This window comes from Catharus ustulatus, chromosome 25, assembly GCF_009819885.2.
Source record: "Catharus ustulatus isolate bCatUst1 chromosome 25, bCatUst1.pri.v2, whole genome shotgun sequence".
In the NCBI taxonomy this organism is placed as follows: Eukaryota; Metazoa; Chordata; class Aves; order Passeriformes; family Turdidae; genus Catharus; species Catharus ustulatus.
In genome coordinates, this window is record NC_046245.1 from 2,497,356 (window position 1) to 2,515,213 (window position 17,858).

The window sequence follows — 17,858 nt, forward strand, 5'->3', positions numbered from 1 at the left end:
CCTCTCACTGATTCCTTCATCCTCCCGCTGATTCCCACATCCTACCGCTGCTTCCCTCATCCTACCGCTGCTTCCCACATCTTCCCACTGCTTCCCGCATCCTCCCGCTGCTTCCCGCATCCTCCCGCTGATTCCCGCATCCTCCAGCTGCTTCCCACATCTTCCCACTGCTTCTTGCATCCTCCTCTCGCTGCTTCCTGCATCTTCCCGCTGATTCCTTCATCCTCCCGCTGATTCCCGCATCCTCCCGCTGATTCCCGCACCCTTTTCCAGCCTCTCCTGCTGTTGTTGTTCCTCTCCTCCCGCCGTTTTCCCCCTCCGAGCTTCCCTTACGTAACGCTGGCAGCGGCTCCGGCTGCTCGGGGACACCGAGGCCTGGATGTCGCATCCAGGTGGAAAAAAAAACCAAACCAGGGATGTGGCTGCTGGATTTCTCTAGGACGGGGTGGGAGATCCCTGTCCATGTGCAGCTGGGGCGGGAGAGGCGCTGTGAGGGATTTGGAAGTCCAGGAGGGTTTGGAGAAACCTCCAGGAGCGTTTTGAATGTCGAGGAGGATTTGGAAACACTCCCAGGAGAGTTTTGGAGGTCTAGGAGGGTTTGGAGAAACCCCCAGAAAGATTTTTGAGATCCAGGAGGGTTTGGAGAAAACCCCAGGACAGTTTTGGAGGTCCGGGAGCTTTTGGAGAGACCTCCAGGAGGGTTTTGGAGGTCCAAGAGGATTTGGAGAAACCACCAGGAGGATTTTGGATGTCCAGGAGGGTTTTTGAGATCCAGGAGGGTTTGGAGAAACCTCCAGGAGGATTTTGGATGTCCAGGAGGGTTTTTGAGATCCAGGAGGGTTTGGAGAAACCTCCAGGAGGATTTTGGATGTTCAGGACCCTTCGTGGTGGGTGCTGAGTTGGGAGATGAGGTGCTGCTGATCCGTGGGGACAGGGCTGGGGACAGCCAGCACCAACCACGCAGCCTCCAAGAATTCGAGTGGCTCCGCGGGGCTGTCCCGGAGCCCCGGGGATGCCGAGCCGTGGGTCGGGCTCGGGTGGCTCCGCGGGGCTGTCCCGGAGCCCCGGGGATGCCGAGCCGTGGGTCGGGCTCCGGAGGAACAGCCGGGACCGGTCCGGCAGCCCCGGGCGCCTCCCAGCCCTGCCCGGCCGGTCCCGCGGGGACGAGCCCCGCGCTCGGCACCGCTTCCCGGAGCTCGTTTCCATCAGGGTTTTTTCCTCCTCTTTTCCACGTGGGATTTTTCACTCTCTCTTTTCCACGGGGGACTTTTCTCCACCTCTTTTCCACGGGGGATTTTTTCCTCTCCTTTTTGTTGTTGCTCCTGAACACCTGTTTTGATGTGCAAACACAGTGACCTTTCCCAGAGCGCCAGCTGCTCTCGTGTCAGGGTGATGAGGGAATTGGGAGGAATCCTCAGGAGGATTTTAGAGGTCCAGGAGGGCTTGGAGAGACCCTCAGGAGGATTTTGAATGTTCAGGGGGGTTTGGAGGGACCCTGAGAACGATTTTGGATGTCCAGGACCATTTGGAGAGATCTCCAGGAAAGTTTTAGAGGTCCAAGAGTGTTTGGAGGCAGCCCCAGGAGGGTTTTGGAGGTCCAGGGGTGTCGGTGGGACCACTCCTGGTGTGCTGTCCCCTTGCCCAGTGTCCTTGGTGGCCTCTCTGGCCACAGCCAGGCACACACACCCCAGATAAGCAGGAACCCGCAGGAATGTGATTTATGGGGCTAAAGTTCATTGCCCTCTGCAGCCACCGGCTCCTGGGCTATGGGATGGCCGAGAGTGGGGCTGGAGTGCTGGGGCCACCCCATTTCTGAGTCACCCCATTCCAGGGTCACCCCATTCCCGGGTCACCCCATTCCAGGGTCACCCCATTCCCAGGCCACCGAGGGTCACCCCATTCCCGGGTCACCCCATTCCCAGGCCACCCAAGGCCACCCTATTCCCGGGTCACCCCATTCTCGGGCCACTAGGGTCACCCTACTCCCGGGCTACCCCATTCCAGGGTCACCCCATTCCAGGGCCACCCTATTCTTGGGTCACCCCATTCCCAGGCCACCCCATTCCCAGGCCACCTCATTCCAGGGCCACCCAGGGTCACCCCATTCTTGGGTCACCCCACTCCTGGGTCACCCTATTCCCGGGCCACCCCATTCCAGTGCCAGCAGGCCCAGGAGAGGCAGTGGGTCACAGCACAAACCCCATTCCCATTCCCATGGGATGATCCCGCTGCCTGCTGGAGAAGGACAGGACGGGGTCTGTGGGATTGGGGCGCTGCCCACCGGGTGATTTTGGGGTGCAGGGACTGTTGGATACCTCAGGGGTGAGGCTGGGAGCAGGAAACGCCTCGTTCACCAGGGAAACTGAGGCACGGGGACTGCAGGCAGTGACCTCGCCGTGTCCCACCCCTTCTCCAGAGGCTCCCGAGGATTTTTTTGGGGAGCGTGGGGGGGTGGGATGTGCTCCTGTGCACACGCCCGCCCTCCGGCACCCGGCAGCCCCATTTCCCGATGCGCTTTGGGTGTTGCCATCCCGTAATTAGCCGGTAATTGCTCTCTAATGAGGCAGCAATCCTGCGGCGGGCCCCGCTCCGAAGCGCTTCCCTGCCCCGGGCTGTGCCCCCGGGGTCGCACCCCGAGCCCTCCGCGGGGACTCCTGGGACACGTCCCGGGGGGATTTTGGGGTATCCGGACACAGGGGTGGCTTGGTGGCACTGGGGACACGGGGCGGTGGCTGCTCCGGGGATTTGGGGACATCCCCTGCCTCGGCCCCGCTTGTCCCCGCTGTGGCAGCGTCACCCCTGTGATGGGGTCACCCCTCTGGCAGTGCCACCCCTTTGTGGCAGTGTCACCTGTCTGATGGGGTCACCCCTCTGGCAGTGTCACCCTACTGTGGCAGTGCCACACCCTGCTGTGGTAGTGCCACCCCACCGGTGGTGTCATCCCGCTGGCAGTGCCACACCCCACTGTGGCAGGGTGACCCCGCTGTGGCAGTGCCACCCCTGTGATGGGGTCACCTCTCTGGCAGTGTCACCCCTGTGATGGGGTCACCTCTCTGGCAGTGTCACCCCGCTGTGGCAGTGTCACCCTGCTGGCACCATCCCCTTTTCCTGGACCCACCCTGTCCTGCCACACAGGAAAAGCCACCACTGTGGCAGTGTCACCCAGATATGGCAGTGCCACACCCCACTGTGGCAGGGTAACCCCGCTGTGGCAATGTCACCTCTCTGGCGGTGCCACACCCCCCTGTGGCAGTGTCACCCTGCTGAGGCAGTGTCACCCCTGTGGCAGTGTCACCCTACTGTGGCAAGGTGATCCCACTGTGGCAATGTCACCCTGATGGCAGTGTCACCCCAATGGCAGTGTCACCCCTCTGGCAGTGTCACCCCACTGGCAGTGCCACCCCTCTGGCAGTGTCACGCCACTGTGGCAGTGTCACCTCTCTGGCACCGTCCCCTTTTCCCTGCCCTGCTCCCGCCCTGCCCCAGAGGAAAAGCCACCCCATGTATCCCCTCAATGCCACCAGGGCTGTCCCCACTGCTGTCCCCTCGTGCTCTGGTCCCACACCCCACACCACCGGTGTTGGCAGCCTGGCCTGTCCCACAAACCCCACTCGAGGCACTTTTGGGGATTTTTTTCCCTTTAATTCTCCGATTTAACCCCGGGCTGGCTCTGCCGGGGCCACCCAGGCACGGACACACCCCGGGGGTGGCACTGGGGACACCGGGAACTGGGGGAGGAGGAGCAGGAGGAAGGCTCAGGTGAGCCCCAGGTGACTCCTGGCTCTGTTTTCCTCGGCTCTCCTTTCAGCTCGGCTGAGCAGCGATGATTTGCAATTCCAGTTTTTGCTGCTCACCTAATGCGGCCGGGCTGGGTGTGCCCCCCCCGCTGCTGTCAGGGGAACCCTGACACATTATTTGCTCTGCTTTGTGATTTATTTGTTAGTTGGTTGACTTTGTTTTTTATTTTTTTTTTAATTTAATTTTCCCCCTTTCCCCTGAATCAACGCTTCGCCCGATTGTGAACGGGATGGAAGTTTTAAACCTCGTTGAAGCGAGGGGTTGATGTGGGAGATGTTTGGGGGATTTTGGGGGGTGCTGGACCCCTCAGCCTTGGGGTGCAGGGCTGGAGGAAGGGCTGCTGATAGCGCCGAGGCTGGCTCAGCCTTATCTCCTCCCCGGCCTTATCACCAGACATGCTTGTGCTGCAGATAAGCGGGACCTTGGGTTCAGCCTCGGGTTGCAGGGAGGGGGGGATGCTCCGTGTCCTGCTGCTGGGGGGGGGTGTGGGTGACAGGGAGGTGTTGAGGGGGCTGAACCCCCCGTTTTGGGCTGGGGGATCCCCCCAAAAACTCGGTGTGGGGTTGGGGTCACAGAGCAGCCCCCGGGGTGGGGGGAGGCCGCGCTTTCCTCGTGTGGATGGGGCAGGAATTGGGGCTGGGAATGATGTGGAGGGGTTGGTTCCGTCACTTCTTCTCCTTAAACAAAAGAAACTGAAGAAAAAAATTCATATTTGGGGCCGGTTTGGTGATTGTGCGTACAAAACACCCCAGCAGAGACTCCCAGTTTCTCCTCTGTGCTGGCAGACCGTGCTGGGAGTTCTCTGCTCCATCCCCGGCGATTTTGGGGTTGCTGGGAGGTGATTTTGGGTGCTGCCAGGCATTGTAGGAGCTGCAGAATGGGGGATTTTCACATCCTCGGGGTTTCCCTGGGGAGGAAATCCAGCTCAACCCAGCCCCTCCAAATTTGCTTTCCCAAAACACCTCTGGAGGATGCTGCGGTTCAGGGCGCTGCACCGGGGAGTGTCCCCAAGCCCTGAGGTGGCCGTGGGGACTCTGGGGACAGCTGGTGGCCCTGTCCAGCCCAGGGATGGGTGGCACAGGAGCTGCAGCTCTTCCTGCCGGGATCAGCAGGTGCTCGTAAACAAGGCCGGGTTTGCTGCTGCGCCCCGGGGCCGCTTGTGCAAGCGGGGCGGGGAACTGGCTCCGAGCTCCGTGGGGCTCCCCGCACCCCGGCTGCAGAATTCCAGCCTGGATCCAACCTAGGGAGCGCAGGGAGTGTGAAAAAAACGGAGCTGCCCGGATGGAGATGTCCCCATGATGTGGCACGGAGAGGTTTCCTGGGGTTTTCTTTTCCCGTGGATAATTCCCGTGTCCGCAGCCTCCCAGCCCAGCCTCACCCGTGGTATGTGGCCAGCCCAGTTTGGGGCTGAGCCTGAAGAATTGGGAAAAGCAGGGCAGGGTTCTGTCCCCGCGGCAGGAAGGGCGGCAAGTCCTTGCACACAAGGAAGTCCCGCGGTGGCACAAGGAAGTCGTGCAGCGGTGGCACGATGTGGCCACCACCGGGCATGGTGTGGCCACTGTCGGGCACGGTGTGGCGACCACCAGCGAGCCGAGGCTCCCCGCAGGGTGGCACCGGCCACGCTCTGCCCTTGTCACCCCCGTGGGGACATTTCCCACGGCCACAGGTGGCCCCAGCAGCGCGCTGAGCTCCTCCCACCCGTTTTTTTTGGGCTAAACTCCGCGTTATTCGCTTCTCCCACCCGGTTTATTCCCACCCGGTCCCGGTCCCCTCCCCAAAACACAAACCCCGCTCCCACCGCCCCGGCAGCTCAACCACACCTGAAGCACCACCCCAAACCAGCGAGAGGCTCCACCCTGGGCTGGCACAGCTCGGGGGAGGGCAGGACCGGCGACAAGGGGCTGGGGCAGCGCGGCTGGCGCTGTCGCTGTCGCTGTCGCTGTCGCCGTCGCTGGCGTGGCCCGGGAGCAGCAGGAGTGGCGTGAGAGGCAGCGCGGCCGGGGGTGTGCGTGGTTATATAGGAAGGAGCCGAGCTGCAGGTTCAGATTTCAGCCCTCGCTTATCAGTTCCTGCCGCCGAGGCTTTTCCTGTCCCTTCCCCGCCAGCCCCGGGCTCTTCTCGTCGGTTCTGCCCCCGCGGCAGCACCTGGAGCAGGTAACCGAGCTCCGTGCTCACCGCCCGGCCTCGGTGGGGTTAAAATCGGGGCTGAGGGGATGGAGGGAGAGCGATGGAGGTGCTGGAGGGGTTCGAGGAGCCGCAGATCGGGTTTGGAGCAGTCACACGGGGACAGTGGGACAGCCCGGGCAGGTGGCACTGCTGGCACTGCGGGCACGGCCGCGCTCTGCCAGGGGTTAATTCCGGGCCGGAGCTGCAGGGAAGGTGTGGCAGCAGGACACGGCTGGCACGGTGGGGAGCGGGCACAGGCAGCTGGTGGCAGGGGGGGGACCCTGCCTGGCTCAGGGGGACCCTGCCCGGTTTGGGGGACCCTGCCTGGCTCAGGGGGACCCTGCCCGGTTTGGGGGACCCTGCCTGATTTGGGGGACTCTGCCCAGCTCGAGGGGATCGTGCCCGGTTCTGGGGGACCCTGTCCGGTTCTGGGAGATCCTGCCTGGTTTGGGGGGACCCTGTCTGGCTCGGGGGGACCCTGCCTGGTTTGAGGGGATCCTGCCCCACTCTGGGGGACACTGCCCGGCTTAGGGGGACCCTGCCCGGATCAGGGAGACCCTGCCCAGCTCAGGGACCCTGCCCAGCTCTGGGGGACCCTGCCCAGCTCAGGGACCCTGCCCGACTCTTAGGGACCCTGCCCAGCTCAGGGGGACCCTGCCCAATTGGGGGGACCCTGCCCAATTGGGGGGACCCTGCCTGGTTTGGGGGGACCCTGCCCGGTTTGGGGGACCCTGCCCGGTTTGGGGGGATCCTGCCCGACTCTTAGGGACCCTGCCCAGCTCTGGGGGACCCTGCCCGGATCAGGGAGACCCTGCCCAGCTCAGGGACCTTGCCCAGCTCGGGGGGACCCTGCTCGGTTTGGGGGGACCCTGTCTGGCTCTGGGGGACCCTGCCCGTCTAGGGGGGACCCTGCTCGTTTTGAGAGGACCCTGCCCCACTCTGGGGAACACTGCCTGGCTCTGGGGGACACTGCCCGGTTTGAGGGGACCCTGCCCGGCTCAGGGTATCCTGCCCCACCCGGGGGGCTCTCCCTGTGCCACGGGAGGCCTGGAGGAGCAGCCCTGAGAGATTCTCCTGGAGATTCCAGCTAAAATCTCCTGGAAGTGCTGCTTGAAATCACCCGGGGGAGATCCTGCTGTGTCTCCTTCATTCTTGTTGAAGGGGTGTTTTAGGGAAGGCTCTTTTGGAGTCACCCTTCTCTGTGGGCTCTGTCACGCCTCCCAGAGTTTTTCCTGGAGCCTGGAAAAGCCCTTTGCTCCCCACATCCCGGTGGCAGGAGCCCCAGCCCCTGTTTGGCAGCACTGTGTGGGTGTGCTGGGTTTGGTGCACTCCCTGGCCTGCTGTGGGATGTGGGATTTGGGATTGCTGTGGTGGGATTTCCCTGGCCTGATGTGGGATTTGGGATTGCTGTGGTGGGATTTCCCTGGCGTGCTGTGGGATTTGGGATTGCTGTACTGGGTTTCCCCTGGCCTGCTGTGGGATTTGGGATTTGGGATTGCTGTGGTGGGTCATTCCCATCCTGCTGTGGAATTTGGGATGGTTGTGCTGGATCATTCCCAAACTGCTGTGAGATTTGGGATTGCTGTGGTGGGACTTCCCTGGCCTGATGTGGGATGGTTGTGATGGATCATTCCTGTCCTGCTGTGGGATGTGGGATGGCTGTGCTGGATCGTTCCTGTATTCCTGTCCTGCTGTGGGATAACTGTGGTGGGATTTCCGTGGCCTTCTGTGGGATTTGGGATTACTGTGCTGGATCATGCCCATCCTGATGTGGGATTTGGGATTGCTGTGGTGGGATTTCCCTGCCTTCTGTGGGATTTGGGATTGCTGTGGTGCATCATTCCCAAACTGCTGTGGGATTTGGGATTGCTGTGGTGGGATTTCCCTGGCCTGATGTGAGATTTGGGATGGCTGTGCTGGATCATTCCCATCCTGCTGTGGGGATTTGGGATGGCTGTGGTGGATCATTCCCATCTTGCTGTGGGATTTGGGATTTGGGATTGCTGTGCTGGATCATTCCCATCCTGCTGTGGGATGTGGGATTTGGGATGGCTGTGCTGGATCATTCCCATCCTGCTGTGGGGTTTGGGGTAGCTGTGGTTTCCATCCCGTGGCTCCCAGCCATCCATGGGATGCCCGGGAGCTGGGAATGAACTCTGCAGCACTGGCAGGGGGCGGGTTTGGGGCTGAGCTCGGTCCTGGCTCCATCCTGCTGGGACAGGAAAAGGCGAGAGGGGAAAAGGCACCGGGGCAGGCTGAGGGCATGGGTGGCTTTTCCCTGTTTTCCAAGGGAGGGACGCCAGTTCCAATCACACAGAACAACATCCTTGACCCAAACCCACGGGAAACGGGAGCCACAGAGCTACAGGCAGCTGCTGGAGTGATCCTGGTGCCTGGCTGCTCTTCCCTGAGAGCTCCATCCCTCAGAGCTCCAACCCTGAGAGCTCCAACCCTGAGAGCTCCACCCCTGAGAGCTCCATCTCTGAGAGATCCAACCCTGAGAGCTCCAACCCTGAGAGCTCCACCCCTGAGAGATCCATCCCTGAGAGCTCCATCTCTCAGAGCTCCATCCCTCAGAGCTCCATCCCTGAGAGCTCCATCCCTGAGAGCTCCATCGCTCAGAGCTCCATCCCTGGGATCTCCATCTCTCAGAGCTCCATCCCTGGGATCTCCATCCCTCAGAGCTCCATCCCCCAGAGCTGTGCCCTCTGAAACGCAGAACGAGCCTCGGGCTCTTCCCGGTGCCGAGCAAACCAGTTCCAGCCCCTCAGCCAGTCCCAGTTCCTTGCAGTTCCTTGGTCCTGGGTACTTGTGACATTTTTGGAGGGGTCCTGTGACATTTTTGGAGGGGTCCTGTGACATTTTTGGAGGGGTCCTGTGACATTTTTGGAGGGCGTTCCAAGGGGAACCCTCTGACCATGCCGAGCTGCTCCTCCGCCGCCCAAGGCACCGCCGGGGGCTCTCTCCAGGCTGGGACTGGCCCCGCTCCAGCCCGGCTCAGCCATCCCGTCCTTCCAGCTTCCCTCCCCGGATCCCGCGGCTGCTCCTCCCCGCGGGGCGGAGGGAGAGCCGGGGCCGCGTTCACTCCTCGGGGAGAAGGAAGGGGGAAAGGCAGCTCTGTGCTGATGGGATTTCTGGGAAACAACCTGGAGCTGTCCCCATTCCCGACTCTGCTCGCCCTGCAGAGCCCAGCCCGCCCCTGGCGCTGCGGAGGTGGCGCTGGGAGGGGGACAAGCGACACGATCGGGGCTGTTTGGTGACACAGAGGTGTGTCCTGTCCCCGCGCCTCCTGCGACACTCCCAGGGTTTGGTTGGGTGTGTGCAGGGGGAGGTTCGGCTCCCTCTGTTTTTCCTCAGCAGATTTTTGGCTTTTCCTCCGGGGCTGCTCCGGGCTTGGGGCGCTGATGAGGACGCGGTTGGGGAGCTGGGAATGAGCTGTGATTCACAGGGAAACCCTTCCCGGCCATCCCAGGGTGTGGAGGTGACATTAAACAGGGGTTGTCACATCCGAGGACAGCGAGGGAAAGGCTGTGACTCCTCCCGGGATGTCCCAAGGGGTGGCACCGCTTCTGTCTTGGCAAAGGCAGCAGGTCCGGAGATTTGGGATCCTCTAATCCCGGGATTTGGGATCCTCTGACCCCGAGATTTGGGATCCCCTGACCCAGGGATTTGGGATCCCCTGACCCCGGGATTTGGGATCCCCTGATCCCAGGATTTGAGGAGTGCTGAGTGCGGTTTTTTTGAGATCTTTTTGCTTAGGGCAAACCCGGTTTGGGGGACCTTTGGTTCTTTTCTGTGCAGAGATTGGTGAGGTGGGCACGTCCCCATTTTTTTGAGGGACTGAGGCTGCTGTGACATCCTGGCTTAGCTCCTCGGTGCCTCTTCCCAGGCATTCAGGAACTCTTCTGGCTTCTCCACGCATTTCCTGGCACCCAGGGCACCACCCCTGGGGCCGTGGGATGTGGCCCAGATGGATTTGGGGCCGTGGGATGTGGCCCAGATGGATTTGGGGCCGGGGAGCCGGCAGGGCCAGCCCGGAGCCAGCGCTGATCCCGTCCTTGGGAGCTGTTTGGTGCCGAGCCCTTGCACAACCCGAGCTCGGTTGTGTCACCGAGGCTGTTCCCAGCCCTGCCAAACTGCGGGATCTGATCTAAAAAAGGAGAATTCCCCCATTCACACCCAGCCCGACTCAAGGCACGTGTGGCACCGCACCAGCAAAACAACTGGGACGCTTGGGGAGGTGACAAGCTGCCCACGGTGACAAGTTTGCTGTGTCACCGGAGCAGAGCCCGCCATCCCAGCCTTGGGACCGTGCCTGGGATCCATAAATCTCCCCGCTGGCACCTCCCCAGCTCCCGCTCCGGCAGGTGTGGGGCTCCGCGGTGCCGGCTATGCCAGGAATGTGCCGAATGTGTCGGGGCTTGACTGCGGGAGGTCGGGGCGCGGGGTTGGGATGAATCACGGCAGGCCTGGCAGAGCTGCAGCTCCCGGGTTGGGGCAGAGCCAGCGCTGCCCAACCCCCCGATCCAGAGCCTCCAAACCCCGCCGGGAAACGGCATCCCGTGGTGGCAGCACGGATGTGGAAGCTGCTGCTGCTTGTGCTGCGTTTGTGGCTTTGGGTTGTATTTTTTAAATTTTTTTTTTCGAGTGTGGGGAATTTATCCAAAAAAACATCAAGAGGCTCCACAGGGAGTGGCACAACTTGATGGAGCCCAGCCTGCAGCCCATCCCGGTGGGCTGGAGGGGGAGTGGCAGCTCCTGGGTTTGCAGAGCCTCAGGAATCACTGCTGGGAGCAGGGGGATGCTCCCAGTTCGGGGTGTTCTCGAGGAGTTTGTGGGGAATGGGAATTGCCAAAGCTGCGCCCGTTCCATGGCATCTCACGGACGTGGGGATCCAAACTGAGCCCTGCATGGGACAGGGGGATCCAAACTGAGCCCCACATGGGACAGGGGGATCCAAACTGAGCCCTGCATGGGACAGGGGGATCCAAACTGAGCCCCACATCACCCATGGGGATCCAAACTGAGCCCCAAATCAGACACAGGGATCCAAACCGAGCCCCACATCACTCATGGGGATCCAAACCGAGTCCTACATGGGGCAGGGGGATCCAAACCGAGTCCCACATCAGACACAGGAGCCAAACCAAGCCCCAAATCACCCATGGGGATCCAAACTGAGCCCCACACGGGACACAAGGAACCAAACTGAGCCCCACATCAGAGAGGGGGATCCAAACCGAGCCCCACATGGGACATGGGGATCCAAACCGAGCCCCACATCAGACACAGGAGCCAAACCGAGCCCCACATCTGCAGTCCCTTATCAGCTGCCGTGCCTGGCTCGCTCCCCTGCGCGGTTTTTGTGGCCTTTCGGTGCGGTTTGAGTGTGATTGAAACCATCCCGCGGCCGCAGCCCGGGGGTGGTGCCGTGCAGATGTTTGTCCAAGGCTGTTTGTGATCATTCCAGCCCGGACGCCCCCGGCGCTGCAGCTGGGGCCGGACAAGGCCGAAATTGCCGGGGTGGCCGTGTCGGGAAGCGGGAGCTGGGCGGTGCTGTGAGTACCTCCAGAGCCGTGCGACACGGCACAGGGGTGAGGGACACGCGTGGGGACACTCTGAGTGTTCGTGGGGACAGCTGAGGGAGCGACCATGGGATGCTGCTGGGAGCTGGCGGCGACAGAAGCGCGGGGTCCCCAAGTGCCACCGCGCCGCGGGGCTGCGCAGGGACAGCGCAGGGAGATGGCGCAGCCCGAGGTTAATCATTCAACCCCTCGGCAGGTTGGGTAACGCGGCGGGGGCGGGGGGAGGTGACAGGGACATCTGTCCAACCTTGGCAGGGCTCAGGGACAGCGCTCGTGCTCCTCCTCCTCCTCCAGCCCCCTCTCCATGGGGATGCAGGTGCTGATCCCGATGGTCCCCATCGCGGGTTGGGAGGGGACAGGGACGCTGTGACAGCGCCGTGTGGCCGCTGAGCCCGAGCAGAGCTGGCCCCAGGCATGGCTGAGGGAGCCAAGAGCCGCAGCTGGGTTGTAAACACGCCGGGATAAAGTTACAGCAATCGATGTTCCTTGGAAATGCTGCAGGGAAAGGAGAGGGAGCTCCGGGAGCGCCGAGCTGCGATCCTGGCCGGGCTGGAGGGAGCAGCCCCAGCCCCTCCGAGCCGCTCCCGGCCGGGCTCAGCCCCCCGGATCGCCCTGGGGACAGCGGCGATCCCAGCAGAGATGTGACAATTTGGATGTGGCAATTCGGATGTGACAATTTGGACGTGGCAGCTCGGTGACACCCGGGGCCGCTCCCAGCGCTCGTGTGCTGGGACAGGGGTGGGGAACACGCAGGCAGGACCCTGCAGGAGCGGCAGCGGGGCCGTGGGGATGTGGAGCCCCTCGGAAATCCTTTTTCCAGCCCTCCCGGCTGTCCTGCGGTGGCGTTGCCGTGTCACGGTGCCATTAAAGGCGCTTCCAGAGGGAGCCAGGGATGGCTCCTGGCGCTCCGCCCGGAGCCGAGGGGGTTAAGCTGGCGGCAGCTGCGGCGCTGTTAATGATTGATACCAAGGACGGTCTCCATGGGCTTGGGAGGGAAATCATCCGCCCCGGCCGGCTGCGGGAGAGCCACCGGCTGCGGGAGAGCCACCGGCTCGGCGAGCGGCGCACAGGCGGAGGGGACGCGTGGTGACAGCGGTGAGTGTGTCCGTGTGTGTGAGTGTGGCGGTGTGGCGTTGTGACAGAGCCTGGACGTGTCACACAGAGGTTGTGGCACAGAGAGAGGGGCTGTGGCACACAGAGGTTGTGGCACAGAGAGAGGGGCTGTGGCACACAGAGCAGGGCTGTGGCATACAGAACAGGGTTGTGTCACACAGAGTGAGGTTGTGGCACACAGGGGTTGTGGCACACATTGGTTGTGGCACACAGGCTGTGGTTGTGACACACAGAGCAGGGTTGTGGCACACAGAGAGGGGCTGTGGCACACAGAGCATGGCTGTGGCACACAGAACGTGGTTGTGGCACACAGAGGGGCTATGGCACACAGGGATTGTGGCACACAGGGATTGTGGCACATAGAGGTTGTGGCACGCAGAGGGTGACTATGGCACACAGAGCATGGCTGTGGCACACAGGGGTTGTGACACACAGGGGATGTGACACGCAGAGAGAGGTTGTGGCACACAGGGGTTGTGGCACACAGAGAGGGGCTGTGGCTCACAGACTGTGGTTGTGGCACACAGGGCAGGGCTGTGGCACACAGAGAGGAGCTGTGGCACACAGAATGTGATTCTGGCACACAGAGCATGGCTGTGGCACACAGAGGTTGTGGCACACAAAGTGAGGCTGTGGCACACAGGGCAGGGTTGTGGCACACAGAGAGGGGCTGTGGCACACAGAGAGGGATTGTGGCACACAGTGTGGTAGTGGCACACAGAGTGAGGCTGTGGCACACAGAGGTTGTGTCACACAGAGCCCGCCCATGGCACTCGTGGGCCATTGTCTGTGGTTGTGGCACTGCCAGCAGCCGGTGTCCCGAGGGTGGTGACAAGCAGAGCTGGCAGGAGCAGCGCTCCAGGCACGGTGCCATCGGGACCTGGGTGGGATTATGGAGCTGCACAGCTCGGGCAGGTGCCGGGGATTTGTCCCTGCAGGATTTTCACAGCGCTGCCGCCATAATCCCCTGAGCTGACCTGGCCAGGGAGGGGTTGGGGCTGTGATGCCAGGGATTGCTCAGGACAGGTATTGCCAGCCATGGAATCGGCTTCCTGAGGAGCTTAGGGAGAGTTCAGAGCCTCCAGGGGCCAGGCCAGGTGACGGCCTGGTTGTGTGGGGTATGGTGGCTCCGTGTGGGAGTGGTGGCACTGGGTGGGAATGGTGACACTGGGTGGGAATGGTGGCAATGGTGGCTCCAAGTGGCAATGGTGGCTCCATGTGGGAGTGGTGGCACTGGGTGGGAATGGTGGCTCCATGTGGGAATGGTGACACTGGGTGGGAATGGTAGCTCTGAATGGCAATGGTGACTCTGAGTGGCAATGGTGGCTCTGGATGGCAATGGTGGCACTGAATGGAAATAGTGGCTCTGGGTGGGAGTGGTGGCACTGGAGGGGAATGGTGGCACTGAATGGGAATGGTGAAGACGGGAATGGTGACACCAAGTGGCAATGGTGGCTCTGACAATGGTGACTCTGAGTGGCAATGGTGGCTCTGAGTGGCAATGGTGGCACTGGATGGCAATGGTGGCACTGAATGGGAATGGTGGCTCTGGCAATGGTGGCTCTGGATGGCAATGGTGGCTCTGGCAATGGTGGCTCCTGGTGGCAATGGTGGCTCTGGGTGGCAATGGTGGCTCTGAGTGGCAATGGTGGCTCTGGCAATGGTGGCTCTGAGTGGCAATGGTGGCTCTGGGTGGCAATGGTGGCTCTGGATGGCAATGGTGGCTCCTGGTGGTAATGGTGGCTCTGGATGGCAATGGTGGCTCTGGATGGCAATGGTGGCTCTGAGTGGCAATGGTGGCTCTGGCAATGGTGGCTCTGAGTGGCAATGGTGGCTCTGGGTGGCAATGATGGCTCTGGATGGCATGGTGGCTCTGGCAATGGTGGCTCTGGATGGCAGTGGTGGCTCTGAGTGGCAATGGTGGCTCTGGCAATGGTGGCTCTGGGAGCCCGGTGATCCCTTGCCCAAGGAACTGGGCTCTGTCCCCACGAGGGGACAATAGAGCGACATCAGAGCAGCCAGGGCATGGACTGTCACCCTCTCTGCCCTGATCCGGGGCTGTCACCCTCCCCAAATGTCCCCAAATGTCCCCCACGGGGTCAGGATGCTGCTGCCGCGCCTGCTCCAGATCCCGGCAGCAGCAGCAGCAGCAGCAGCGATTTTGGCTGTCAGCCCCCGCGGGCCGTGCTGGGCTGGAGCCGGGGTTTCCAGGGAGATAAAACACAAACTCCCGGTGCTTTTTTTGTGCTTTTTGTGCTTCTCCCCGACCCCAGCTGGCGCGGCAGCGGGGGACTCACCCTCCCCGCCCCGCCGGCCCCGCTGGCCGCCAGCAGCCGCTTTGTTCTCTGGAAATCCCCGGCCTTGCCCCTCTCCTTCCATCCCACCCGGAGCTTCTCCCTCTGTCCCTCCCCAGCCTTGCCCCTCTCCTTCCATCCCCCCCGGAGCTTTTCCTGCTGTCCCTCCTCAGCCTTGCTCCTCTCCTTCCATCCCACCCGGAGCTTTTCCTGCTGTCCCTCCCCAGCCTTGCCCCTCTCCTCTCCTCTCCTCTCCTCTCCTCTCCTCTCCTCTCCTCTCCTCTCCTCTCCTCTCCTGTCCTGTCCTCTCCTCTCCTCTCCTCTCCTCTCCTCTCCTCTCCTCTCCTCTCCTCTCCTCTCCTCTCCTCTCCTCTCCTCTCCTCTCCTCTCCTCTCCTCTCCTCTCCTCTCCTCTCCTCTCCTCTCCTCTCCTCTCCTCTCCTCTCCTCTCCTCTCCTCTCCTCTCCTCTCCTCTCCTCTCCTCTCCTCTCCTCTCCTCTCCTCTCCTCTCCTCTCCTCTCTCTCCTCTCCGGGATGTCCCCGTGTGACGCTGCCGATGTCGCACGCGGGCCGTGGCTGCTCGGGAGGTGCCGTCCCGCCCTTCCCGAGGACTTTGCCCGGCTTGGCAGGGCTGGCAGCACAGCCCGGCCGCTTCCCAGGGGATCCAGCCCAGCCCCCGCCTGCGCTCCCCTCCCCCGCGGCTCCCACGGGAAGCTCCGGGACGGTGGCGAGCTGGTGGCCAGCGCGTCCTGCACGAGAGGGTGGCCCTGGGGTGGTGTTTGGGGTCTGAGTGGGTCTGGGATGGTGTTTGGGGTCTGAGCATGATATTTGGAGTCTGAGCATGATGTTTGGGGTCTGAGCATGGTGTTTGGGGATGGTCCTGGGATGGTATTTCGGGTCTGGGTGATCCTGGAGAGGTGTTTGGGGTTTGGGGATGGCCCTGGGATGGTATGTGGGGTCTGAGGTGGCCCTAGGATGGTGTTTGAGATCTGAGCATGGTATTTGGGGATGGCCCTGGAATGGTATTTGGGGTCTGAGTGGCCCTGGGATGGTGTTTGGGGTCTGAGAATGGGGTTGGGGATGGCCCTGGGATGGTTTTTGGGGTCTGAGCATGATATTTGGGGTCTGAGCATGGTGTTTGGGGATGGTCCTGGGATGATGTTTGGGGTCTGGGGGATCCTGGAGAAGTGTTTGGGGTTTGGGTGGTCCTTGGCTGGTGTTTGGGGTCTGAGCATGGGGTTTGGGGATGGCCCTGAGATGGTGTTTGGGGTCTGAGCATGGTATTTGGGGTCTGGGGGATCCTGGGATGGTGTTTGGGGTCTGAGAATGGGGTTTGGGGATGGCCCTGGAATGGTATTTGGGGTCTGAGTGGCCCTAGGATGGTGTTTGGGGTCTGAGCCTGGGGTTTGGGGATGGCCCTGGAATGGTATTTGGGGTCTGAGTGGCCCTGGGATGGTGTTTGGGGTCTGAGCCTGGGGTTTGGGGATGGCCCCGGAATGGTGTTTGGGGTCTGAGCATGATATTTGGGGTCTGAGCATGGTGTTTGGGGATGGTCCTGGGATGATGTTTGGGGTCTGGGAGATCTGGAGAAATGTTTGGGGTTTGGGTGGTCCTGGGCTGGTGTTTGGGGTCTGAGCATGCGGTTTGAGGATGGCCCTGGGATGATGTTTGGGGTCTGAGTGGCCCTGAGATGGTATCTGGGGTCTGAGCATGGTGTTTGGGGTTTGGGGATGGCCCTGGGATGGTATTTGGGGTCTACATGGCCCTGGGATGGTGTTTGGGATCTGAGCATGGGGTTTGGGGATAACCTTGGGATGGTATTTGGGGTCTAGATGACCCTGTGATGGTGTTTGGGATCTGAGGTGCCCTAGGATGGTTTTTGGGGTTTGGGGATGACCCTGAGATGGTATTTGGGGTCTGAGCATGGGGTTTGGGGTCTGGGGGATCCTGGAGAGGTGTTTGGGTGGCCCTAGGCTGTTGTTTGGGGCCTAGATGGCCCTGTGGTGGTGTTTGGGATCTGAGGTGTCCTAGGATGGTTTTTGGGGTTTGGGGATGGCCCTGGGATGGTGTTTGGCGTCTGGGGGATCCTGGAGAGGTGTTTGGGGTCTAGATGGCTCTGGTCTGGTTTTTGGGTCTGAGGGGTCCTAGGATGGTTTTTGGGGTCTGGAGGGGTCTTAGGATGGCGTTTGGGGTCTGCAGATCCTGGAGTGGTGTTTGGGGTCTGGGTGGCACTGGGCTGGCATTGGGGTCTGGATGGCTCTGGTCTGGTTTTTGGGGTCTAAAGGGTCCTAGGATGGTATTTGGGGTCTGGCAGAGGGTGGTTCTAGGGTTATGTTTGGAGTCTGGGGTACCCTAGGATGATGTTTGGGATCTGAGGTGCCCTGGGATGATTTTTGGGGTCTGGATTACGCTGGGATGATGTTTGGGGTCTGGTTTTTGTTGTCTGGGTTGCCCTGTGATCGTGTTTGGGGTCTGGGGGTTGCCATCCCCCACCCAAAGCCTCGAGGTGCTTTGGCCACGGCTCCGAGAGCAGCCGGGGGAGGAGGTGACATTGGGGACAGGGCTGCAGGCACAGCCCTGCCGGGGCCATCGCTGCTGCTGCTGCTGCTGCAGCTCCCTGTGAGTGTGGCCAGCGGGGACAGCCGGGCTGTGACAGCGCGGGAGGGGCGGCTCGGCCACCACAGCCCCGAGTTTGGCTCGGCTGGCCCACGAGCAGTTTGTCACAGGGCTGGGGTGGCAGTGGGGACAGGGCCCTTGGACTGGCACTGTCCCTTCTGGGGTGACCCCACAGCAGCACCAGCGCAGACAAAGGCAGGGACAGCATCAGCTCCTCTCTGCTCCCTGTCCCCAGCCTGGTGACAGCGACTCTGGGGTGGCACCGCGCTGGGGACACGGGCACAGGA

The 17,858-nt window shown here is 61.9% G+C and overlaps 1 protein-coding gene across 2 annotated transcripts in view; it reads left to right on the forward strand.

Annotated features, from left to right (window-relative positions):
• The window catches only part of PLEKHA6 (pleckstrin homology domain containing A6), a 56,009-nt gene that overhangs the window by 7,709 nt on the left and 30,442 nt on the right, over positions 1-17,858 (forward strand). The window contains exon 1 of one of the 2 annotated variants that reach the window (XM_033080163.2): positions 5,831-5,952. The exons of the other annotated variant lie outside the window; for it this stretch is intronic. The gene's annotated coding sequence lies outside the window, so the exon portion shown is untranslated. Of the gene's footprint in view, positions 1-5,830; positions 5,953-17,858 lie in introns of those variants that run through there. 2 annotated transcript variants of the gene reach the window in all.